The sequence below is a fragment of the Ovis aries genome, chromosome 1 (assembly GCF_016772045.2).
Source record: "Ovis aries strain OAR_USU_Benz2616 breed Rambouillet chromosome 1, ARS-UI_Ramb_v3.0, whole genome shotgun sequence".
In the NCBI taxonomy this organism is placed as follows: Eukaryota; Metazoa; Chordata; class Mammalia; order Artiodactyla; family Bovidae; genus Ovis; species Ovis aries.
Window position 1 is genome coordinate 250,389,761 of NC_056054.1, and position 26,566 is coordinate 250,416,326.

Sequence of the window (26,566 nt, forward strand, 5' to 3'; positions counted from 1 at the left end):
TTTCTTTTTCTTGTCCTTCTGGTATTCCTGTGACACGTATGTTACATGATTTGTAGTTTCTCCATAGTTCTTGGATAGTCTGTTCTGGTTTGTTTTTTGTTTTGGGGGTTTTTTTGGTCTCTCTTTTCTCCTTACTTTTCCATTCTGCAAGTTTCTATTGACATATTCTCAAGTGTAGAGACTCTTTCCTCAGCCATGATAAACCCAGTCTACTTAGTCATCAAAGGCATTCTTCATTTTTGTCACAGATTTTTGATCTCTGGTATTTCTTTATGATTTTTTCTTACAATTTCCCATCAATTCTTCCATGCTGCCTACTTATCTATCAAAGGCCTCAACATGTTAATCGTTGATGTTTTAAATTCCTCTTCTAACAGTTCCAACATTTCTGCTATATCTGATTCTGGTTCTGATGCATGTATTGGCTCATCAAACTTTTTTCCTCTTTAGCATATTTTGTCATTTTTTATTGATAGACATGATACACTGAGTAAAGTGAATTGTTGTAAATAGGCCTTTAGTAATGTGGTGGTGAGGTGTGGAGGGAGAGGAAGGGTTCTAGAGTCCTGTGATTAGGGATTGGTCTCTAAGTGAGCCTGTGCCTCTGTGAACTTTACATGTACTTACTAGTTTCTCCTCTACACCATTAGGTGTGGCAGGATGGCTAGCAGGAAGTGTTAGCAGGAGTTCCATATTTTCGTTCCCCCAGATCATCTGATAAAACCCTAGCAGGTTCAGTTCAGTTCAGTCGCTCAGTCATGTCCGAACCTTTACGACCCCATGAATTGCAGCAGGCCAGGCCTCCCTGTTCATCACCAACTCCAACTCCCGGAGTTCACTCAGACTCACGTCCATCGAGTCAGTGATACCATCCAGCCATCTCATTCTCTGTCGTCCCCTTCTCCTCCTGCCCCCAATCCCACCTAGCATCAGAGTCTTTTCCAATAAGTCAACTCTTCGCATGAGGTGGCCAAAGTATTGGAGTTTGATCTTTAGCATCATTCCTTCCAAAGAACACCCAGGACTGATCTCCTTTAGAATGTGGTTAGGTTCTGATAAAATAGTTTCTCTTGAGCTCAGGCCTCATAATGAAAACAGTGGGACTTCCCTAGTGGTTCAGTGGTTAAGAATCTGTGTGCCAATGCAGGGGGCCCAGGGCAACTAAGCCCATGCATCACAACAGTCATAGCCCACGTGCCCTAGAACCTGTGCCCAGCAACAAAAGAAGCCACCACAATGAGAAGCTCATGCACTACAACTGGAGAGTAGCTCCCACTCACCATAGAAAGGCCACAGAAAGCAACCACAGAAAGGCCAAGTACAGGAATGAAGACCCAGTGCAACCATAAAGAAACAAATAATTAAATTTTAAAAACTAAAGAACAGTGTTCTGGTAGATTTCAAAATGGTTACTTTCCCCATACCCATGAAGGAAGCAGGTGGGGATTTTTCTCTGATATTTATTGTGAGAATGTAACACAGAATAACAACTCTGACTCCATATCAGATCTATTTCATTAGCGCCTACCTTTGTGCTCTCTTGCCTGGGCTTAGTCTGCTGGTTCCGCACCTTTGTAAAGGAAAGTTGATTATAGCCTGAAACACATAGGACAGTCCCTTCTCAAGGCTCCACCTTCCAGGATTGACCTTTAAAAGAATAACACTTCTCATTCATACAGAGATAAAAAGTTGCAGGTTTGAGAATAACATTTTTCTTGTTGGAAGTTTACACGAACCCAACGAACAGATCTATGTGGACATCTGCGAGAACAAAGGATTATCACATCCTCTCTGAGTCTGGCTGACATCAAGGAGTCTACAACAACCAGCCGCACCCCTCCCATTTTAGTACAAAACAAACCTGAATTCTAACTCAGGTAAGATTGTTCAGTGGGGCACGTGTCTACCACCTTGTCAATCTGCTGGGTTTCCTGAAAAAGTCACTATTCCTTGTCCCAACACCCCATCTCTTGATTCATGGTGAGCAGTATGAGCTTGGACTCATAACAAGAACCTGGTCCAACTGCTGGAGGTAAAACTCATGGAAGTCTGAAGGTCATCCTATGATTCTGTCCACCTAGAGTTTTTAACCCTCATGCTTGTCCACACTGAACCTCCAGACATTTTTCTGACATCTGTGTAGGTTCCTACAGAAGCTGTGATTCTATGTATCCACCCGTCTCTCCAATTTGGGGGTAGCAGTTTGCCCTGTAACCTCACTTCTCTGACATACCTAAGAAGATCTGCTGATTTTCAGTTTGTTCGGCCTTTTAATTGTTAGGATAGAGTAATGACTTCCAAACTCCTCACACACTAGACCAGAAACCTGTTAGGCTTTATTTTATCTAAACTGTTCATGATCTTTCTTTTCTGCTTTTTTCCAAAGTAATAATTTTTTAATGATCCACTTTATATCCCTTGTTGGCTTATCATATTTTTATTTTACCAGTTGTTTTGGGGTAGTATATATCTATTACACAGCACATTTGTGTGATGTTACCTCAGAATATATTTGTTTTCTCACCTCCAGTATTTATGCTATTCTAGCATATATTTTATGTATATATCTACATATATTTTACATATAATGCATGGTTACTATTTTTCTTTAAATTTTAATACTTTATTTTGAAAGCATTTTTAGGTTTATAGAAAAACTGTACTAGAAAGTACAGAATTCCCATATACCCTCTCTGGACTCCCACCACCAGTTTCCCCTATTATTAACATTTTACGTACGCCATTAATGAACCAATCTTGATACATTTTTAAAAAGCTAATGCTCACAGTTTACTTTAAGGCTCACACTTTGAGTTGAAAATTCTATGGGTTTTGACAAATGCATGTTACACATCCACCATTACAGCATCATTTAGAATAGTTTCACTGACAAAAATGTTCTGTGCTCCACCTCTCCTCCTCCTCCCCCTAACCCTTAACAAACAATGCAGTTTTCACGGTTTTAGACTGGCTTCTTTCACTTAGTAATACTCATTTAACATCCCTCCGTGTCTTTTTGTGGTTTGATAGCTCATTTCTTACCACTGAAAAATAATTCTATTGCATGGATGCACCATAGTTTTGTTTATCCATTCACCTATTTAAAAACATCTTAGTGAAGTCGCTCAGTCGTGTCCAACTCTTTGCGACCCCCATGGACTGCAGCCTCCCAGGCTCCTCCGTCCATGGGATTTTCCAGGCAAGAGTACTGGAGTGGGTTGCCATTTCCTTCTCCAGGCGATCTTCCCAACTCAGGGATTGAAGCCAGGTCTCCCGGGATTGCAGGGGGACGCTTTACCCTCTAAGCCACCAGGGAAGCCCTAAAGACATCTTAATTGCTTCCAATCAAGGCTTCCGATATTAACATTCATTTCCACATTTTTGTGTGAACATAAACTTCAACTACTTAGGTAAATAGGAAAATGATTGCTGAATAGTATGGTGAGAATATATTTAGTTTAATAACAAACCACCAAACTCTCTTAGAGTGTCTATACCATTTTTCATTCCCAACAATTATCTTTTAAATATATTTAAGTAGTAAGAATATATAGATATATACACATATACCCATACATGCCGTTTCTAGCGCTCTTCATTTGTTTGTGGATATCCAGATTTTCATCTGGCCAGTAGGAGGTGCTCTGGGTTCCGGTCCAGCGCCCAGCTCTGCAGGATGAAGGGATGCATGTTATCCCAGGATGACACTAGGTGGCGCTGTGGGACTGCTGTCGGGATCCAAGCCCCAGGAGATTGGTCTTCCCAGGCGACACAGCCCTGGAGGAATCCTTTCCCACCTGGTCCTCTGGGAAGCCAGGGCGGCCCCTCTCCCTGTTTCGCTTCTCTCGGAATGATGTAGCTCATGTCTTCCCTTTTCATGCAGCTTCTTTGTTCCTTTTCCACCGGCCCTGCAGGCAGAGAATCGCCACCCTCCCTCCTTCCCGCAAAGACATGAGGTCTCTGAGGATGGAGGAGACAGTGGGAGCAGACAGGAGCAGCGGTTCTGGAAAAGCCAGAGACACATCTACTTCCTAAATGCCCAAAGCCCACATCCAGGCATAAGAACCCTCTTTCTAATTCTGGAGGCTTGGTGATTAATTTCTGCAACCCTGTCTTTGGGGAGACTTGCTTTTCTAAAAGGGTCTGTTCTGAGGAGCCAGAGGGCCACCTCCTCCCACCTGGCATCAAGGAACCCTACTTCCACCCACAAGGTTGGCTGTGGAGCTTTCAGTGTGGATTAACAGAGAGTGGGGGTTGGGGAACGTCAGCCCTGGAAGCAAGTGCAGCCTCCACAAAGCGGGTCATTTAGAATCAGTCAGCATGACGACTCCTCTGAGGCTCCTGTGCAGAGCTGGGAGAGGAAGCCCTGTGCTGGAGGGCTGCAGTGAGGAGTGAGGGTGTCTCCTGGACTGCTCTGTCTGCTGGGAAACTCCGGACACCTATGTGATGTGGTCATCACAAAACAGTAATGAATTTGGACAGCCCTGAGACATGAACAAAGTGGCTGGTGAGGGCAGCTGAGGGCCAGGGAGGCCACAGAAGGGTGGAAGGGAGAGGTGGGTCTTAAGCCAGGCAGTCAGGATGAAGGGGCTGGGGGTGAGTTCCCAGTAGCAGGGGGATTGCAATGTGTACGGTGAGTGGGGCTTGGTCCATAGGCTGGAAGGGGAGGACAGAGCCTGAGATGGGGCCTGAGTGCCTGGCTGCTGAATCTGAACCATCAGAGAACTTGCACCCAAGAAGGGCAGCCCTTGGAAAGAGCCGTCTGACAGCAGTGGAGTGAGGGATGGGAAGGCGGCCTGGAGGCTATGGTGACTGGTGCACTTTTACTCTTCTTAATTGTGATTTTGGAGACACTGTCCCTCCTCTAACCTTTCCTGACTACGGAAACAGGCTGGAGAGTCGAGGCCTGCTGGGCTTCTCTGTCTCTGGGGGACAGGACTGGCCAGGAGGCGCCAGATGACCCAGGGCTGTTCACGCACATGTTCCCATCTGCACTGACTCACGGACAGTATCTCTAAGGCTTCAGCCCTGCGTCCCAGCAAGGCAGGGAGCCCAGCTGAGGCCTGTCTGGGTTGTCTCAGGAGACAGGCTGGTTATGGAACCCATGACAGTGTAGCCCAACACACACACCCCAAACACACACACACACACACACACACACACACACTTGATGAAATTGGGCTATTTCTGCCCTGAGGGAAAGCCATACAAACCACAGGGCCACATGATGTGCCCTGGGTTTCACCTCTTCTGCCACCTACCAGAAGGCACTGCAGCCACTGGCCCCTCCTGCGCAGTGTGGCAGGACAGCCTTCCTTGGTATCTCCTCCACAGCAGTCTTATTGCTGAGCCTTGGAACTATTGGCCACGAGACCTTGGCTGGCCAGAGGTCTGGGGCAGTGGGCTCTTCCCCTGGGGAGGCAAAGGAGGCACCTGAAATTGCTTGCCTTTCCCAGCCCGTGGCTGATAATTTTTCTGAAAGACCAGCATTCCCATCACTGTTGGTGATAAAATGTCCCTTGAATGTTAACTCTGAACCCCAGCAACTCTGACCACAGGAGGAGGGGCTGGGCTGGCCTGAGGATATATTTGAGAGCTACCTCCCTGGAGGAAACCTCAAATTTGTTTCTTTCTGTGCATCCTGGGCCTGTCTCCTTCATGGAGAAGACAGGAAGGTGGCAGACTCAGGATGATGGGAGACTTGATTGGTTGGGTTCTGGCTTAGTGAGATTTAGGTTCTGAGCTCTGGGAGCAACTCTTGGTGTCATGTGACTTTGCCTCCCCAAGGGAGGCAGGCAAGACCAGAAATGAGGCAGAGAAGCCTGTGTGTGCACGGGACAGCCCCCTACAAGCCCTGTGCTCAATTTCCCCGTCTGTAATATGGGGACGACAGCACACAAAGGCACTTCATGGGGTCATCGTGGGGATTAATCAGTAGATGTAAAATAATTTGGAAAAGTGCAATGCACCATTAAGTGAAGGTAGTATTTATGTTTTCCAGTGGAAAAAAGCAACAGTATCTTCTCACTGCAGAGAAGTAAAACCTCAGTCTTCAGAGCCAAGTGAGTCCAAGAAATGAAGCCAAAAGCAAACCTGGAAGGCAGTGGCTGGAGTTCTCCGTGAGGAGGCCTTTGAAGTGAGAGCTGTCCCTCCCTCCAAGGGCTCCGGCAGCTCCCCGCTCCACGCTTGATGAAAGGGGAGATGGGCTCTGTTGTGGTTTGACACATGCCCCAGATGTCAGGTTGCGACTCCACTTGGCAGTTAGCTCCCCGAGGTGGCAGCTGTGTGGAGAGGAAAGGCCTGGGTTTGGAATCAGGGTGCATGTGCCAACGCCAGCCGTGCCCCACGCAACTTCTCTGTGCTGCCTTCTTTTGTGAATAAAATGGGTGTGATACCTGCTCAGGCCACCTCAATAGGGCTGCCAGGTTTAGCAAATGCAAATCAAGGATACCCAGATCAATGTGAATTTCAGATAATATATAATCTGAACATATAATCTTTCAGTACAAGCATGTCCCATGCAATACTTGAGATATACTAACACTAAAAAAATTATTTGATGTGTACCTGAAATTCAAACGTTCCTGTATTTTATTTGGCAACTCTAATCCCTTGGGAGACTTTACTGGGGGTCACCTGGGTGAAAGTGCTTCAAACTGTAAATGCTTTGAAAGTACATGCTGGGAGGTATTCTGAAAAGAGGGTGGACAGTTAACTTTGGTAACCAAAATGGCCTTTTCTCTTGAAATTCCTAGGGCCTCCTTCCTGCAACCACAGCCAGCCCCACTGCAGGGGAATCTCTTGCTCTCTAAAGGGCTCTCCCGCCCTTCTAACCCCTGCTGTCCTCTGCTCTCATGTCTCCTTCGTCCCCACCCACTGGAGAGGTTCCTTGGGTTCGTGGAGGCTGAAGTCATTTTCTGCTCTGAGTCCTGCCCACTGGGCTCAATCCACCTTGGGTTTGCTGTGACTTTGACTTCCATGGAGTGTGTGATGCAGTGAGAGGCTCCTGGGTCCATTCTACAGCCCTGGCTGGAGCGTGCACTCTGCTGTGGAAGCAGACTGTGGACAAGGTGCTTCTGTCTCAGCTTCAGAGTCCTCATCGATACAATGGGAGGATGCTAGCCCGAGCTCGTCTTAAGGCAGGAAAAGAAGATGACAGCAGAGCACCTAGGATGGAGCCAGGCCCCCCACGGGCACACAGCAGGCTAGTTACCACCTCCACCTGTTCACTCTGCCCTCCACCATGCCAGGCTGGCCTACTGGCAGTCCCCCAAGTGTTCCATTTGAGGCAAGGCTCTCACTCACCTCCCCTTATAAGTTTTCCCACTCTCAAGGGGTCCAAGCCATCAGCTTTGCCAGCTTCTGTATCCCCAGTGCCCATCTGTCTGCCTTCCCCACACTGCACTGGACACGCTCACTTATGATGGGAATCTGGTCACTGTTGTTGTCCCACACATGCAGCAGAGAAACAGACAAACTCGGCTGACATTGCCTCAGCCACACCACCAAGACTATTCCCTTCCCTGCCCACCCAAGACCTTTCAGCAGTTCAGTCACCTCAGGGAAGCAGGGCAGGGGCCCGAGGTGGAGATGGGGCTCTCTGCCGCTTCCCTGTGGGACCTCAAGTGGCTTTCAGGATGAAGTGCATCTGGAATGGGTAAAGGATGATGACAAGAAGGAGGATTCAGGGTCTCCTGCCTCTGCTCTTTCAGCCCCAAGTGCTGTGCTAGGCTAAGTCATTTCAGTCATGTCTGACTCTGCAACCCTGTGGATGGTAGCCTGCCAGGCTCCTCTGTCCATGGGATTCTCCAGGCAAGACTACTGGAATGGGTTGCCATTTCTTCCTCCAGGAGATCTTCCTGACCCAGGGATCCAACCCGAGTCTCTTAAGTCTCCTGAAGTTGGGGCCAAGTATCCACTAGAAAGGGCAGGGTGAAGGTTTAGGAGCCCTGGCCTGTCCTTCACCCCCACTGGGCTGCAGCATCTCCACACACATGCACTATCCTCCAGAACTGTTCACTCTTTCACCCAACACACAAACTTCTGGTGGGACTGGGGCACATGGAGGGGAAGGACACGTCACTGCTGTGGTGGGACCTCCAGGCCCCAGCGAGAGAGAGGGACGGAAATGAGGCAGATGCGATGCATGTGGGAAGAACCAGGATGGAGGGAGGCTCGGGTCCCTCAGGATAGTGTCGGGAGGATGGTGAGGCTCCCAACGGTATACAGACCAATGGGTGTGCAGAATAATAGAGAAGCTACATACGCATCGATCAGTTGACAAAACTGTTAAAGTTGGCCATCACAAATGCTAGTAAAGATGTGGAGCAATAGGAATGCTCACACCTTGCCAGTCAGAGGCTAGTTTAATAGAACTACACAAAAACCACAGGAGATGCCCATTCCCAGGACAGCAGGAGAAATTGCACTCCCAGGTCTGTGCCCCAAGCCAGCTGCATCAGGCCTCCCCTGGCCATACAGTGCACCATAGCCTGAGATCCAAACGGCCACCAGTGCCATCAGCGCTAGTCACGTGTGGCAGGGTCAAATGACTGAAGGCTGCACAGCTATGAAGATGCAGAGGAGTTAACAACCACATGCAGTAGCAGGGACGAACGTCACAACAGACACAAAACGGGACACGCGTGATTCCATTTCGACCAGATTTTAGCACAAGCAAAACAAAACCATGTTGTTTCAAGGATGCACATATGGGTGTTACAACCCTACACATCGAAGCTGTGACTATCCCTAGTCAGAACGGTAGCTTCCTCCGGGGCAGAGGTTTTGCACTGGGGTGAATTTGCCCTCACCTGCCCACAGAAGTATCTGAATTTCATGCGGGATGGGGGAGTGTGCTACTGGTCAGAGATGCTGCTAAACATAGGATGCACAGGACAGCCTGTCCCGCCAAACACACATCCCCATAGAATTATCCTGCCCAAATCTCACCTTTCTGCTCTGGAGACACCCTGATCTAGGGGACCAGGGTGGCGGTGGGGGAAGAAGGGGCTCACCCAGGATTCTAAAATCCTGCCAATGTACAAGGGTGGTCATTTTATATATAACCCAGGTGGTGCTAGTGGTAAAGAACATGTCTGCCAAGACAGGAGACTTAGGAGATGTGAGTTCGATCCCTGGATCGGGAAGATCCCCTGGAGGACATGGCAACCCACCCCAGTATTCTTGCCTGGGAAATCCCATGAACAGAGGAGCCTGATGGGCTATAGCCCATGGGCTTACAAAGAGTCAGACACTCAGTTCAGTTCAGTCACTCAGTCATGTTCGACTCTTTGCAACCTCATGGACCGCAGCAAGCCAGGCTTCCCTGTCCATCACCAACTCCTGGAGCTTACTCAAACTCATGTCCATGGACTCGGTGATGCCATTGAACTATCTTATCCTCTGTCGTCCCCTTCTCCTCCTGCCTTCTAACTTTCCCAGCATCAGGGTCTTTTCCAATGAATCGGTTTTTCACATCCGCTGGCCAAAGTATTAGAATTTCAGCTTTAGCATTAGTCCTGCCAATGGCTCAGATGGTAAAGCATCTGTCTGCAATGCAGGAGACCTGGGTTCAATCCCTGGGTTGGGAAGATCCCCTGGAGAAGGAAATAGCAGCCCACTCCAGTATTCTTGCCTAGAAAATCCCATGGACAGCGGAGCCTGGTAGGCTACTGTCCATGGGGTTGCAAAGAGTCGGACACGACTGAGCGACTTCACTTCAGTTCCTTTAGGATTGACTGGTTGGATCTCCTTGCAGTCCAAGAGAGTCTCAAAAGTCTCTCCAATGCCACAGTTCAAAAGCATCAATTCTTTGGTGCTTGGCTTTCTTTATAGTCCAACTCTCACACTCATACATGACTATTGGAAAAACCATACCTTTGACTAGACGGACCTTTGTTGGGAAAGTAATGTCACTGCTTTTTAATATGCTGTCTAGGTTGGTCATAGCTTTTCTTCCAAGGAGCAAGTGTCTTTTAGTTTCATGGCTGCAGTCACCATCTGCAGTGATTTTGGAGTCCCCCAAAATAGTCTGTCACTGTTTCCATTGTTTCTCTATCTATTTGCCATGAAATGATGGGACCAGAAGCCATGATCTTAGTTTTCTGAATGTTGAGTGCCAACTTTTTCACTTTCTTATTTCACTTTCATTAAGAGGCTCTTTAGTTCTTTGCTTTCTGCCATAAGGATGGTGTTATCTGCATATCTAAGGTTATTAACATTTCTCCCAGCAATCTTGATGCCAGCTTGTGTTTAATCCAGCTAGGCATTTTGCATGGTGTACTCTGCATATAAGTTAAATAAGCAGGGTGACAATATACAGCCTTGACATACTCCTTTACCAATTTGGAACCAGTCTGTTGTTCCATGCTGCTGCTAAGTCACTTCAGTCATGTCTGACTCTGTGCGACCCCATAGATGGCAGCCCACCAGGCTCTCCCGTCCCTGAGATTCTCCAGGCAAGAACACTGGAGTGGGTTGCCATTTCCTTCTCCAATACAGGAAAGTGAAAAATGAAAGTGAAGTCGCTCAGTCGTGTCTGACTCTTAGCGACCCCATGGACTGCAGCCCACCAGGCTCCTCTGTCCATGGGATTTTCCAGGCAAGAGCACTGGAGTGGGGTACCATTGTGTTGCTTCCTGACCTGCATACAGATTTCTCAGGAGTCAGGTCAGGTGGTCTGGTATTCCCATCTTTTTAAGAATTTTCCACAGTTTGTTGTGATCCACACAATCAAATGCTTTGGTGTAGTCAATAAAGCAGAAGTAGATGTTTTTCTGGAACTCTTGCTTTTTTGATGATCCAGTGGATGTTGGCAATTTGATCTCTGGTTCCTCTGGCTTTTCTAAATCCAGCTTGAGCCTCTGGAAGTTCACGGTTCATGTACTATTGAAGCCTGGCTTGGAGAATTCTGAGCATTACTTTGCTAGCTTGTGAAATGAGTACAATTGTGCAGTAGTTTGAACATTCCTTAGCATTGCCTTTTTTTTTGGGATACTGAGTGACTAACATGTTCATAAACTCTACATAATGGTTTATACCTTTAAAAGAAGCACTTCCTGTAAACAATCTGCCTGCAATGCAGAAGTGAAGCGAAGTGAAGTTGCTCAGCTGTGTCCGACTCTTTGCAACCCCATGGACTATAGATTGCAAGGCTCCTCCATCCATGGGATTTTCAAGGCAAGAGTACTGGAGTGAGTTGCCATTTCCTTCTCCAGGGGATCTTCCCGACCGAGGGATAGAACCCAGGTCTCCCACATGTGGGCAGACTCTACCGTCTGAGCCACAGGGGAAGCCACAGAAGACCTGGGTCTAATTCCCAGGTCAGGGAGATACCCTGGAGTAGGAAACAGCAATCCACTCCAGTAGGCTGCTGCTGCTAGACTGGACAATTTCATGGACAGAGGAGCCTGGCAGGCTATAGTCCATGGGGTTGCAAAGAGTCAGACACGACTGAGTGACTAACACAATAACAATGGTTTATACAAGCCAAGAATACTTCCAGAGCATGCAGTTGGGCACTTGCAGGATGAGTGGGGAGGTCCATGAAATGAGGTCAGCCTTGTTCTCCAGGTGAAACAGGAGGCCAGGGGCCAGTACTATTGCTGCGACACCCTTCGGAAGGCATTTCGAAGACCTAGGCAGTCTGACATGTGTCCTCAACACTCCTCCAAAAAACCAGTACACAGAGGGGCTCCCCATGCTGAGGATGAGCACCCTGCCCAGTGAGGTGGGTTCTCTGGGCTCCACTGCACTGTGGGGTACAGCAGGGGCAACAGGGGGCCAGGTGGACAGATGGCCTAGCCAGCTGCCTTCTCTCTGCTCAGGACGGTCTGAGTTTCCTGGGCTTCATCAAGGCATTTGGGGGGCTTTCAGGAAGTAGATCTTTGTGGTCCTTGGATTCCCCCAGACAAGGTCTGAATGTTTACAAGCCCAGATTAGTGAGGAAGGCAGCAGTAAAGTGTGCTGGAATTCAGACTCAGACCTGGGTTTGAATCTGTGCTTGCCAGTTATAAGTGTGATGACCTTGGGCAAGCTACTTGATTTTGTTGAAATTCAGTTTTATCTTGTATAAACAATGGAAAAAGAGGTGATTTAGTCATAGTGTTGGCAGAGAAAAAGATGAAATAACATAGGTAAGAAGCCCAGGTCATTGGAAAAGATCCTGATACTGGGAAAGATGGAAGGTAAAAGGAGAAGAGGGCGGCAGAGGATGAGATGGTTAGATAGCATCACCAACTCAATGGACATGAATGTGGGCAAACTCTGGGAGATAGTGAAGGACAGAGAAGCCTGGTGTGCTGCAGTCCGTGGGGTCACAAAGAGTTGGACACAACTTAGCAACTGAACAACAATAACAAAGATGGCCAGACTAACTTCAAGGGCCCAAGTAGCAGCTGTTAAGTGGTAGCCATCACTCTGGCAGCTGGGAACCACTGCTGCCATATTGAGTAGCACACAGGTGATGGCTGTTTTGGGCTCCACCAACCTGCTCTGTGTCAACTGCCATAGTCAGGCCTGTTTTCCTGCTAACATCCCCTTGTATTGACTAATTTAAAAACCACTAGCCCCATTAAGGAACCAAGGAAGGAATATGGCTCCAAGCCTGAGCCAAGGCTTTGGAAGAAGACTGGGAGCCAATTCCAATGGGTGGTGGCATAAGATCACACATTAATGGGAACTTTAGGGCCCCCTGGTTCTGCTTCCACCACCTTCACCTGCTCTCCAGACTCTAGCCAGTGTGAGAGCCTCTGTTTTGTTTTTACTAAAAAGATCTTGTGTTCTATTAGTTAAGATCCCAGCAGGCAAGATATGAAACACTCAAATTAAGATGATTTGAATGGACCATTCCAATAGACCATTCGAACATCAAACATCATGCACAGGTGTAGGGCCAACACAGAGACAGTGCAGACTCTGAAAGTGGGAGTATGGAATGGTCACCAGAACCTGGAAGGGAGGCCCAGACAGGACTGCCTTGAAGAACCTGTGACCTAAGTCCAAAGGTACCCATAGCGTGCAGCAACCCTACAGGATCTGCCAAAGAAAGAAATACTTCCACTAACCTTCCTCCTCCTTTTAATCTTCTGCTGGTGCCTGGCATTGGCCAAATCTAATAGGAAGACGACTGGCAAGGGTATGTCCATGCAGCTCATTCTAGGCAGCCTCCTGGATGGGGAAGACAGTACCCAGAGATATCCAGCACAGGGGTGTGAGGGGCTGTACTTGGGGACTCTAGTGATGGGTCTCTGCCTCATATGTAGATCTTAGGAAGACTTTGTTTCAAGTCTGAATGATATCTTTAAAATCAACTTTCTAAAGGTATAATAGAGACACAATAAAATGATCTCATCCATGTTAAGTAATACATTGTGATAATAATGTATATCCATTTATATACCCATATAACCATTGCCATGATCAACATACAGAACATTATCATCACTTTAAAGTATTCTGTGCCTGTTCCCAGTGAATGCTCCCTTCCACTTTGGCTCTAAGCAATTGATGGTCTGCTTTCTATCATTACAAAAATTAGATTCATCTTTTTTAGAGATTCATAAATGGAAGAATACACTGTAATTTCCTGTGTCTGATTTCTTTCCCTCTGTGTTATTTTGAGATTCATCCATGTTACTGTGTATACCAGCTATTTGTCAGTGTCATTCCTAAATTGGTATTCCATGTACTAATACGTCACAATTTATTCCTTCACCTGTTGATGGCCACTGAGGAAAAAGCAAGAGAGTTCCAGAAAAACATCTATTTCTGCTTCTTTGACTATGCCAAAGCTTTTGACTGTGTGGATCACAAGAAACTGTGGAAAATTCTGAAAGAGATGGGAATACCAGACCACCTGACCTGCCTCTTGAGAAACCTGAATGCAGGTCAGGAAGCAACAGTTAGAACTGGACATGGAACAACAGACTGGTTCCAAATAGGAAAAGGAGTACGTCAAGGCTGTACATTGTCACCCTGCTTATTTAACTTATATGCAGAGTACATCATGAGAAATGCTGGGCTGGAAGAAACACAAGCTGGAATCAAGATTGCAGGGAGAAATATCAAACACCTCAGATATGCAGATGACATCACCCTTATGGCAGAAAGTGAAGAGGAGCTAAAAAACCTCTTGATGAAAGTGAAAGAGGAGAGGGAAAAAATTGGCGTAAAGCTCAAATTTCAGAAAACTAAGATCATGGCATCTGGTCCCATCACTTCATGGGAAATAGATGAGGAAACAGTGGAAACAGTGTCAGACTTTATTTTTTGGGGGGGGGGGGGGCCCCAAAATTACTGCAGATGGTGATTGAAGCCATGAAATTAAAAGAAGCTTACTCCTTGGAAGGAAAGTTATGACCAACCTAGATAGCATATTGAAAAGCAGAGATATTATTTTGCTGACTAAGGTCCGTCTAGTCAAGGCTATGGTTTCTCCATTGGTCATGTATGGATGTGAGAGTTGGACTGTGAAGAAAGCTGAGAACCGAAGAATTGATGCTTTTGAACGGTGGTGTTGGAGAAGACTCTTGAGAGTCCCTTGGACTGCAAGGAGATCCAACCAGTCCATCCTAAAGGAGATCAGCCCTGGGTGTTTATTGGAAGGACTGATGCTGAAGCTGAAACTCCAATACTTTGGCCACCTCATGCGAACAGTTGACTCATTGGAAAAGACGCTGATGCTGGGAGGTATTGGGGGCAGGAGGAAAAGGGGATGACAGAGGATGAGATGGCTGGACGGCATCACCAACTTGATGCACATGAGTTTGGATGAACTCTGGGAGTTGGTGATGGACAGGGAGGCCTAGCATGCTGCGATTCATGGGGTCACAAAGAGTCGGGCATGACTGAGTGACTAAACTGAACTGAAGTTGTTATTGTGTGTACGCTAAGTTGCTTCAGTCGTGTCCAACTCTGTGCAACCTATGGACTGTAGCCTGCCAGGCTCCTCTGTCCATGGGATTCTCCAGGCAAGAATATGGAGTGGATTGCCATGTCCTTCTTCAGAGGAGGTTGTTTTTAGGTTTTTACTATTGTGAATAAAGCTTCTATGAACATTTGCATACATGAGAGACAGATATTTTCATTTCTCTCAGGTAAATACCTGTGAGTAGGATTGCTGGATCATTTTGTAAGTATTGTTAAACTTTATAGAAACTGTCAAACCGTCTGCTAAAGTGGCTGTACCTTTTTGCAGACCACCAGCAAAGCAGGAGCATTCCAGTTGTTCCACAGCCTCACCAACACTTGCTATCTTCAGTCTTTTTAACTTTAGGCTTCCTAACCAGGCGGTGGGGGGGTGGGTGCAGTGATATCTCACTGTGATTGAATTTTAATTGCTCTGTGACTAATGATATACAGCATCTTCCCATGTGCCTGCTGGCTATTTAGATATCTTCTTTTGTGAGGTATCTATTCAAATCTCTTGTTCATTTCTTTTTTTGTATACTTATTAGTGAGTTTGTTGCTCCCCATCTAGTTTGCTTTCTGGCCTCTTATCAATGCACTGAAGGTCAGAAGTTTTTGATTTTTCATTGAGACTCTTCTTAAACATGACTTTGGCCTGGGTAAGAAGGTGGGTTTCCCTCAGCCGTGCTCTACTCCAAGGTGGAGAGACACACATGTCCAGGTGTTTCATTCCATCAGTTCTCACAGGACTGCCTGGCTGGAAAAACGGCTTCCTGTCTGATGAGAGGAACCCAAGAGAGTGCTCTGCTTCTTCCTTCAGCTTAAACAGACACAAAGTGCTACACTGGGGGCCCTCAGGTGCCGAGGCTGCAGCACCCAGACAAAGTCCTCCTTGGGCACTAGGCTTTGGTCCACGACACCCTTCACAGGCATCTCCTTCCTAAACCCTCATGACCACCTGTGTGTGAGGTCACTGTCCCCACTGGGCAGATGCAGACACTGAAGTACGAATGGGCATGTCCATCCAGCAATCCCACTACTCGGCATATACCCTAAGGAAACCAAAATTGAAAAAGATACGTATATCCCAGTGTTCATTGCAGCACTATTTACAATAGCTAGGACATGGAAGCAACCTAGATGTCCATCGACAGATGAATGAATAAAGAAGCTGTGGTACGCATACACAATGGAATACTACTCGGTCATAAAAAAGGAAGGCGTTTGAGTCAGTTCTAATGAAGTAGATGAACCTAGAGCCTATTATACAGAGTGAAGTATGTCAGAAAGAGAAATATAAATATTGTATACTGACTCGTATTTATGGAATCTAGAAAGATGGTACTGATAAAATTATTTTCAGGACAGCAATGGAGAAACAGACACGGAGAACAAACTTAAGGACACGGGAGGGGACGAAGGAGAGGGTGAGATGTATGGAGAGAGTGACATGGAAACTTATATTACCATATGTCAAATAGACAGCCAATGGGACTGTGCCTATATGACTCAGGGAACTCAAACAGGGGCTCTGTGACAATCTAGAAGGGTGGGATGGGGAGGGAGATGGGAGGGAGGCTCAGGAGGGAGGGACATGGGTGTACCTATGGCTGATTTTTATTGATGTTTGACAGAAAACAACAGAACTCTGTAAAGTAATTAGCCTTCAATTAAAAAAATAAAGTGGCAAAAAAAAAAAAAGAGATGAAAAACATCTTTTTGACAGAGCCAGTTTCACATAAGCATTGTTAACCAGGAACTGCAGAACTGAAAAGGCAAAAGGAAATACTGAGATATCACAGAAGTAGTAACAGCAGGGATGTGTAAAGAACTCTTGCAACCCAATAACAAGAAAGCAATCCAATTTCTAAAAATAGGCAGAGAATTTCAACAGACACTGCAAGGAAAATATAGGAATGGCAAAGGAGCACATGAAAAAATGTTCAATATTGGTAATAAACCCCAGGGCTGGGGAAACAAAGATGAGACTTTGGGGTTATAAAGACCGAGATACTTGGAGGAGGGGCCTCTGGGGTTGGGCCCCAGACCTTAAGGGACACAAGGCCTGTGTCTGGGCCTGTGGAGGAGAGAGACAACTGGAACTAGCATTCGCTGCTGGAGTGCGAGGCCACTACTGATGGGAGTGGGGAGCAAGTCTCTTCCTCCTCCAGATGGGCAGGCTCACTTTGGTGTCTGTTCTTGGCAGAGCCTAACCGAGAGCCCCTGGAAGGGCACAAACTTGACTTATAGCATCCCACAGGGCAGTTCTGGAGCTGAGAGACAAGAGCTTAATAAGCAGTAGCATAGATAAAGCCCCTTGTCCAGGGAATACAGCTAGTAAGTGATGGAGTTTTGACCCAAGAGCATCTGACTCAGGCCAATGACCAACTGGAGGTGCCAGGTGCCAGCCCTGGAGGTCAGAGGAGACTCTGAAAAAGCTGATGTGTTGGGCAAGGGGGCCAAGGCAGAGGGCTGGGCAGGTAGCTCCACAGAGCTCCCAGTGGGTACCTGGGACCTGCCCTGAGTCCTGAAGCACAGAGCTAGGGCCGCTGGGAAGCCAAGCTGGAGCTCAGTTATGGGGTTGGGTGGGGTATGCAGCGGGCACAGTAAATGCTTGTGAGCTAAGCCCCCATTCCAGCCTAGATGATGGTGATTCATGTCCTGGCTCCAGGCTCTACACCAGAGGGTCATGAATGGCCCAGCCTGAGATGTCTGGATGGCCTGAGCCGGGGCCTCCACCGGGGAGCCAGAAGAGCAGAGAGCACGGAGCTGGGCAACCTAGCTCCCCAAGACACAGTACCCTCTTCAGCTGAAGTCTTCCTGAGGCAAGGCTGTTAGGGGCCCTGATGAAATCTTTATTTGCAGTTTTCTCCTGAGACTAGCCTCTCTGTTGTAATGGCTGCAAGCCAGCTACCACTCCCTCCACCTCTATGAGTCCTTTATTCTCAGAAGTTTCCAGAGGGTGGGGTCGCACCCTAGAATCCAAGGTGGGCGGAAGAGCTGTAAGATGGGGAGTATGGGCTGCTCTACTGGTCATCTGCAGGCAGATCCAGCCTCAGTGGTCACTGGCTAGACACCCCCCCCAGCTCTGCCACCCACTTGCTCCACTCCTTCCCTTCTGATCCACACAGCCATGCAGCTGCTGAGCTGCACATATGGCAGCCTCTGAGCCAGCCTCCACTGTGAGCCCTGAACCCCAAGCTCTCAGGCCCTCTGACAGCACCACATCTCTCTAATGAACCCACATGTCTGATCTGTGAAGACTCAAGTGAGCGGCCCCAACTTTGGGCTCAACAGCCTTGGGCTCAAATCCTAACTCTGCTGCAAGCTAGCCACGTGAAGGTGGGCACGGCACTCAGCCTCTCTGCTCTTCCTTGCTGTATGTGTCACACTAGGGGACACTGGTATGTGTAGCCTGGTGGGAGGCCAGGCGTCACAGCTCTGGCGCAAGCGCCAGGTGTATGGCTGAAGCTCACGCAAGGGCACTGTGGTAATCAGAGCTACCTTCAGATCTGGGACTTCCAGGGCCTCTGTTGGTCCTCTGCCATCTCCTGGGTCTAAACACCAGGTATAAATGCTTTCCAGTTTCTCACCTAGCCCTGCAGTTTCCCCCTTGTCCACGGTTCCACACCATTTATCCCTGCCAGTCACAGACCAGATGAATTCCCTGGCCCAGCCTAAGCTGCTGTGGTCCAGTTCTGGACAACAGTCACTGACCCATCACAGACACCTTGGGCACAGGGCCCATCCAGGTGCCTACCTGGTCAGCAGCTCTGGGCCATCCCTCTCCCCACCACAACTAGGGGCTGTCAGCCTGCAGCCCCAGCTGGCTCCTCCCCGCTTCTGCTCCAGCACCCATGGGCAGCAGACGTCTGCCGCCTCCACTTTGATCAGGACTGGGGGGTGCTCAGCAGTTGGTTTGGGACCATCTCTATGATGCATTCTGACAGCCTTGGCTAAGCATATGCTTTAAATCCTCAAGAGAAGGAGTCTTTTTAAGTGGAGAGGAAGCCCACCACATACAGCCTTCAAAGGGCTCTCTGGACAAATCAGGATGCGTGAAGAAGACCCCTGGCCCTGTGTCACCCTATTGCCTGTGTGCAAGTTCAATGTGGCTCAAGAGAGAAGATTCTGGGCCTGTCTTCCAGTCCAAATGGCAACACTGGAATCGGGTCACAGCCTTTCTTAGTCTTCCCACCCCAGGGTTCAATGTCCTGAAACTGTCCCCATGCCCAGTTCCTTTGAGCTGGTCCCCTGATTCTCCTTCATCATCTGCCTTAAGCAGAACTTGCATTTCTTCTAATGGCTTCAGAAGGAGTTAAATAATTTGTTACTGACACACCTGGAAAAAATGAGATTTCAACTCTGTACTTCTGAAAAATCAATGATATCCAGCCACGAGGACTTGGACAGCAGGCAGAAATTTGCAGACAAAGAGATTTCACCTCCTTCTTCTTCTGTTATTAGTCCTCCTGCTCCCGTCGATAGGAACACATCACTGAGAGGCAATGCCACCTTGGGGTCATGGCTCTCTGGCTGACAGCAGGGTCAGCCGCTCCCCTGACGGCACTCAGAGCCAGGCCGGGCCTCCAGGAAGGCAAGGAAGGAACCTTCCCTGGAGCTGGCGTGTCCTTCTGTGTTTAATTTTCCCACAAGTCAGCTCTGATTAAGGGGGACGGCCTCATGTTTCGTGCAGTCAGAGCCAAGTTCTGAGAGCACCTTGCAGGGGCGGGGGAAGCCCCCTGGCTGGCGCGTGGGGGCCTGGGGGGTAGCTGCTCACCGGGTCACCCCCGGCACACACGTCTGCTACCTATCAGAGCTCATCGGAGCAACGACCCTCCGGACGCTGAGATCATCTGACAGCTTCCTCCTAATGAGACCCAGGGCTGCTCCCAGGCTAGATTCAGGAGGCTGGGTGGAGAGGAACCCCCACCAACCTGGAGAAACATCCCCAAGAGAGGCAAGATGTCCTCCCATAAGCCTGTTTCTTGTGTGAAATGGACCCAGCACCCCAGGAGCAGTCACCTTGTATTCCCCTTTCTACCTAGGATCGCTGCTCCTCAGGTCCCTCCAGGTGAAGCCAAAACTCTCAAGGCCTACTGTTCCTGACACTTGGCATCTCTGTTGCTGGTTCACTCCCAATGACTTTGGGCAGCTGCAGGAGGAGGCAGGTTCAGTTCTCACCTCCAAGAACCTGCAGTCCCCCTGGAGAGTCATAATCAATGCCCACAGAACCAGGAAGACCCGTGTCACCACAGAAAAGGGGAGTTCTGTGCACAGTGGCGCCCACCTAAAAGCGTACATCAGACCGTGCATCTTCCTCCCAAAGATGCTCTCCTGCATCTCATTTCACCTGAGAAAAAAAATCCAGAATCTTCTCCAAGACACTCTAGTCCCTGCCCAGGTGGGTTCCGGCTAGGGTGATTTTCTTTAATTTTTTCAAATGCAAACTACAAGAGCTGGGGCCAGCTCTATTGTCTGGAATTCCCTTTCTCCAGATCATCATAAAGCTATGCCATCTCATCATTAAAGTTTCAGCCCAAAATGCCATCCCCTCCAGGCATATTGTCACCCTGCTTATTTAACTTATATGCAGAGTGCATCATGTGAAATCCTGGGCCAGATGAACCACAAGTTAGAATCAAGATTGCCAGAAGAAATATCAAGAACCTCAGATATGCAGATGATATCACTTTAATGGCAGGAAGTGTTCTTAACGCCTCTTGATGAAGGTGAAAGAGGAGAGTGAAAGGCTGGCCTAAAACACAACATTCAAAAACTAAGATCATGGTCCCATCACTTCATGGCAAATAGATGGGAAAAAGTGGAAACAGTGTCAGATTTTATTTTCTTGGGCTCCAAAATCACTGCGGACAGTGACTTGACTGCAGCCGCAAAATTAAAAGATGCTTGATCCTTGGAAGAAAGCTGTGACAGATCTAGACAGCATATTAAAAAGGCAGAGACATCACTCTATCAACAAAGGTCCAGACAGTCAAAGCTACGGTTTTTCCAATAATCATGTATAGATGTAAAAGTTGGACCATAAAGAAGGCTGAGCACTAAAGAACTCATGAGTTTGAACTATGGTGTTCAAGAACTCTTGAGAGTCCCTTGGTCTGCAAGGAGATCAAACCAGTCAATCCTAAAGGAAATCAGTCCTGAATATTCATTATGGTGAATACTGATGCTGAAGCTGAAGCTCCAATACTTTAGCCACATAATGCAGAGAGCCGACTCATTAGAAAAGACCGTGATGCTGGGAAAGACTGAGGGGAGGAGGAGAAGGGGGTGACAGAGGATGAGATGGTTGGATGGCATCACTGACTCAAGGTCCATGAGTCTGACCAAACTCCAGGAGATAGTGAAGGACAGGGAAGCCTGGTGTGCAGCAGTCCATGGGGTTGCAAAGAGTCAGACCTGACTTGGCGAGTGAACAAAAGACCAACCCCTATACACAAGGCTCTCTCCCCAGGCACTCCTGGTAGCTCCAACTCAATGTAAAGGCCATGATATCGTTCCTACTGATTGCCTTCTGAATGATCTCACAGACTTTCCACTAGAATGTAGCTCCACAAGAGCAGGGACCCTGTTTATCTTGTTCTCCACCATATTCTAGAATGCAAGGATGTTTGATGAGTCTAACAGGGGAGACTCATTAAATATCCCATGAATATGTGATGGAAAATGGAATAAGGAAATCTATATACAGCAGCTGTTTTGAAATGCTCCCAACCACCCACATCAGCACCCAAGTGCTGTAAAAGTGACCTCAGTTCCTCCATCTGACAGCACATGGGAATGAGCCTCAATTCGTTGTACATAAATGGGACTGATTAAGCATGGACCACTTGGTAAGGATCAAGTGTGACACATAGTAAGTGTTCCACGACTTGGAGCTTCATCTCCACCCCGTCATCACCATCACCACCACCGTCTAACTGCAGTTCAGCATGGACCCACTCTAAACCCTGTTTGTTGTCACTGAGCACTTGCTATGTGAAGCTTCCTTTTCTGGCTCCCTCTCCTTGCTTCATCTCACTTGAACCACTAGCAAATACTGCTGGTTTCCTGGCCCAACCTTTCTCCCTGCTAATAGAACTCTGATTAGCTGACAATAGATGTCCTGATCTTAAGAAAAGTGGATGCAGAAATCGGCCTGAGGAGTGGGCACATAAAGCCATCTCTGGTCAAGCTTCTGGAAGAAGTTTCCTTACCAGAAAAGAGAGGCACATGAGTTAGACTTAAATAAAGTTGAATGAGAATGTGATATCTGGAGTTGTAGCAGCTATCTTGTGACTGTGAGGCAACATGCATACAGGAACAAAAATGTTAATAACGAGCTGAGGACAAGAAAATAGAGAGCTAGACAGAGCCTTCTTGCTTGATGACATCTTAAAGCTACTGAGATGACTTTGAATACATGCTTCTTCAGTCTTCCTGTTAAGTATCAACATTTTCTAGGTCATCCTTAAGTTAAGCTATTACTTCAGCCAAAAGATAAGATAGCAAAGGTAGTTTTGGGCCATCTACAGAGCTCTAATCTGGCAGTCCTTGCAGCAGTGTGTACTCCAGTGGCCACACATCTTCTCTATGAGGCACCAACTACCCTGGGCCTGCTGGAGAACCCATCCTCGCCCTCCCTCCGCTCTCTGCCACTGAAGAAAGGAAGCACGCTGGAGAATCTACAGTAATCAGAATGGGAGAACAGGGAGCATAGCACACCCTCCTCCCACTTGAAGGGAGAAGGATGTGGGGTATACCTGTCCTCAGAGGCCTACTTCTGGGCATTTAAAATGATCAAATGATTTAAAATAATAAATGGTAAGCTCTCTGAGAGAAGAAAAGCAACTTCATATGTGAGATACTATGCCTGAAGCATACATTTATGACCAAACATGAGATTAATCTTGTTTCATCTTTACATGTTACACACTGCCTATAACCCCAAAGTGAGACTTTTATATTTTCTGTGATAGATTTCCTCTAGCAGGAGAGTGGAGGGAAACAGAGGTGACTGAGTTTAACAATGAGAGGAATCACAGTCTCTCAGTATATAGTCTTTATCTCTCTTTTTCTTCCTAAATCAGCTTTTAAAAGTAGGAGAAAGCTTGAGTCCTCCTTTAGTGGAGGGAGGGTCCTCAGGAAAGACAGTGATAAGGCCCAGAATTGTTCCCTCTGCATACTACTGCCTTCTTCTGATGGTGCTTTGGGCTCAGAACTCATGGTTTTTCCTTCAGCATCATCAGTGCCTGCTGGGGTTCCCTACCTCAGCCCCTGGTCCAATCCTCAGTGATGCTGTAAGCCTGTGTCTCAGCCACGTGCACCATGTGGCCCCAGCTCAACCTTCCCATCCTGGTCTCTCCTCTAGGGTCACCTTGACCCTCACCATGGCAACCCTCTGGCTGCCACCCCTACCCCCCCACTGCCAACCTCCCACATTTCTCAGTGGGAGCTTGTGAACAACTCCAGATTCCTCTAGAGGAGGCGAAAGAGACCATCCACCATTTGCATATTTGCCCTGAGCGTGTGATCAACATGGCTGAACTAGACAAGAAAAGCTTCCTGGAGGAGGAGAGCCTGAAGCTTAGCCCTGAAGGGTGGTAATCCATGGTTGGCATGCTCAATGACTCAGAGGCAGGATTGAGTTTGCTGAGAACACGCTCTTGCCCTGAAGTCTCCCTGATGAGCCTCTACCTAAACCTCCAAGACTCAGAACCAAAGGTCTCTGACATTCTGTCAACATCGCTGACATGGACTCTGTGTCAATCATGGGAAAACACAAGCCGTCCTCCATCAGAGACTCTAGATATCCCTACCAGCTTAGACCTGGCAGCCACAGGTTTGCACTGCAGCGGCCCTAATGCCTTGTAGCTAAGGCCTGATCCTGTGGTTTTGAGTAAAAATGACCTCCTCATGGCCCTTTAAAATCCATCCCCTGGGCTTTTTTTTTTTCCTTTAGCTGCAGCATGAGGAATCTAGTTTCTTAACCAGGGATCAAACCTAGGCCTCTTGTATTGGGAGGGTGGAATTCTAGCCACTGGACTGGCAAGGAAGTCTCCTCCAGGCTTTCAATCAGTTGACCTTGTGCCCCTCAGGAGGTCTGCACTTCTAATCTTTGGGAGGCAGACCCAGCCTTGTCCTGATTCATGCTTCCATATTCATCTCTGCTGTGTGGCCTTGGCAAGCTTCTTCACCCCTCTAGGCTGGTTTCCTCACTTCTGCTGTATTTCTCCCAAAAGTCTGAGGATTACAAGTGTTCACACACATCACACATACAGCACAGAGTACGAGCTCAGCTAATGGCAGTTACTGTATCTCTTCCCACCACATCACTGAGGCAGGTCCTCGTCCTTTTTCCCCTGTGAGCAAGCCTGTGCCAGGCTGCAAGCAGTCGTGACAGGTATATCACAGAGGAGAGTCTCTCTCTCGGCTTCCCAGGCGGCTCAATGGTAAAGAATCTGCCTGCCAATGCAGGAGACGTGGGTTTGATCCCTAGGTTGGAAAGATCGCCTGGAGGAGGAAATGGCAACCCACACCAGTATTTGTGTCCACGGAGAATCCCATGGGCACAGCTTGGCAACAGAGCATACACGCACATCTCTCTCATGGAGGCATTGCTGTCCCCAGACCTCCAGGCCCTCTGCACCCTGCTGGGACTCTCCTGCTTGCTCTTTGTCCCTGTGGGGAGCAGCAGGGCACTCTGGGAATACTCGGCCTGTCTCGTCACCCAGAGTTCTGTTGTGCCCAGAACCCTCAGCTCCTCCGACTTGCCTCCCTGCTCTTGTCTCCCATCTCTCCCCACCAGTATGGGCACACAGCCACATGCACACACGCTCTCGTACATGTACACAGATGCACATGACCACTGGCTCTCTCGTGCACGGAGTGACCTTCTGGAACCCATGTGCTGAGGACTGCCCACACTAAGATGCCTCAAACACACAGGGGGAAATGGGTTTAAATGGCATCTAGAGATGAAGAGGCCAGTCCCCTCACACCAGGAGAATGAGAGCCGGCCGTGTGGGTGGCTCAGCTCAGAACAGTGCAGAGGTGAGGGATACTGGCTCCCTGCCATACACAGGAGGGTTCAGATCATGTCCCCTTCACTTACTAGTCATGCGGCCTCCAGCAAGTTACTTACCCTCCCTGAGTTTCCACCACCACCGCCTCTGAGCTCTGAAGACATAAGGACCCACCTCTGAGCAGGGCTGCGAGACTCAATCCAGATAATGTGTATAAAACACCAAGCACACAGCAGGCATATGGCGAGCAATCAACGAGCAGAACAGCTTTTTACTATCAGAATCAGGCCCTCTGAGAACAGGAAATAAATGAAGGCTGGAGGAGCAAACAAGGGCTGCGTGGAGGGCCTAGACACTGACCCCCCTTGCAAAGAGGTCAGGAGCTAGTACCATGCAGGTGTGGGAAATGGAATTCACACAGGCAGTCCTGTTTGGCAAAGGGTTTGTCCTGCGGGTTGAAGGGCTTTCAGAGGATGTTCTAAGCCTGGAGGGAATCCTGTTTAAAATCCTCTCCCAAACTCCTTTGAAACTGGTCTGAGGCCTTGGTTTCAGTGAGCACATCTGGGAGTGTGACAAGGTCCCAGGCCACAGGGCACAGTCCTACTGAAAGGCCCAACACTACACACATCACAGGGGAATCCTGAACAACGGACCCTGGGGCCCACAAACTTGGTCAGGATCCCAGCTCCCCACTTACTGGCCACCGGACCTTAGACGAAGCAATTCATCTCCTTGATGGGACAGGCAAACAGCAGGTGCTCAATGATGGTTTTCAGTAGCCACCACTCCAGTATCAGCCCAGCTCCCGGTTCTGCTTCCCGCCCGGGATTTAACCCCCACTCTGAGGATCGGGCCCCACGTGGTCACTGTCCGTGGTGTGCCTCCCCTCCATGTGAACGCTAACGTTCTACTCCTCTCCGGAAGAATTCAAAGGGCCCTGGAAACTTGTTTATTAGGAAAAGCTGTGGGAGTCTGTCCTGCTTGGTGGAGGCGCTGACCTCTCCCATCCTTCCCTGCATATTTCTCCCCAGCGACATCTTTTCATGTTCCCTGGCTCACTCGGGTGAGTCACAGATCTGTAAATCCCGACCACAGAAAGCTTGGCAAAGTATGTTAGGTGTTTATTGGGAGGGGAAGGAGGAAAATGATCAAAACATTGGCCGTGGCTCTCATCTCTGAAATTTGCAAGACCAAGTTTTAAAATCTGTGTTGGAAGCATCTAAACCGACTCATGGAGCACTTCTTTTTTTTTTTTTAAACCACAATAAGGATAAGACTGTATCTATTCTTCAGTTACAATCAGATCTTTAGGCTGCCTTTGTATAGTGCCAGATATCCAAGTGAAATACCAAGAAATGCAGTTCTGTTTTCAGTTTCCCCATTTAGACAGAACCCTGGTGATGCAAACACAGGCTGTAGTTCTCTGCATACTCCCATGCCTTTGCTGATGCTGTTCCCACCGTCTGTAACTCCTTTCCACAAACACCAGTTCAGTTCAGTCGCTCAGTCGTGTCTGACTCTTTGCACCAGAGGGGAGTGTTTTTACTCCATTTGCCCTGGAGTAGTAGCCCTGGGCTAGGTCCTGGGACACAGAGATGAACTAGGCACTGATCTCAAGAATTAGTGAGGAA

The 26,566-nt window shown here is 48.1% G+C and overlaps 1 long non-coding RNA gene across 2 annotated transcripts; it reads right to left on the reverse strand.

Annotated features, from left to right (window-relative positions):
* On the reverse strand, positions 1-25,778 carry LOC121818566 (uncharacterized). Of its 2 annotated transcripts, none has more exons than XR_009595513.1 (4): positions 25,645-25,778; positions 6,094-6,281; positions 5,262-5,412; positions 1-3,669 (listed from the first exon to the last, which is right to left on the reverse strand). It is a non-coding gene; the product is annotated as an uncharacterized LOC121818566 (long non-coding RNA). The 2 variants fall into 2 exon arrangements; XR_009595512.1 differs by having other exon boundaries at positions 1-4,003.
* Positions 25,779-26,566: the final 788 nt, after the last annotated feature.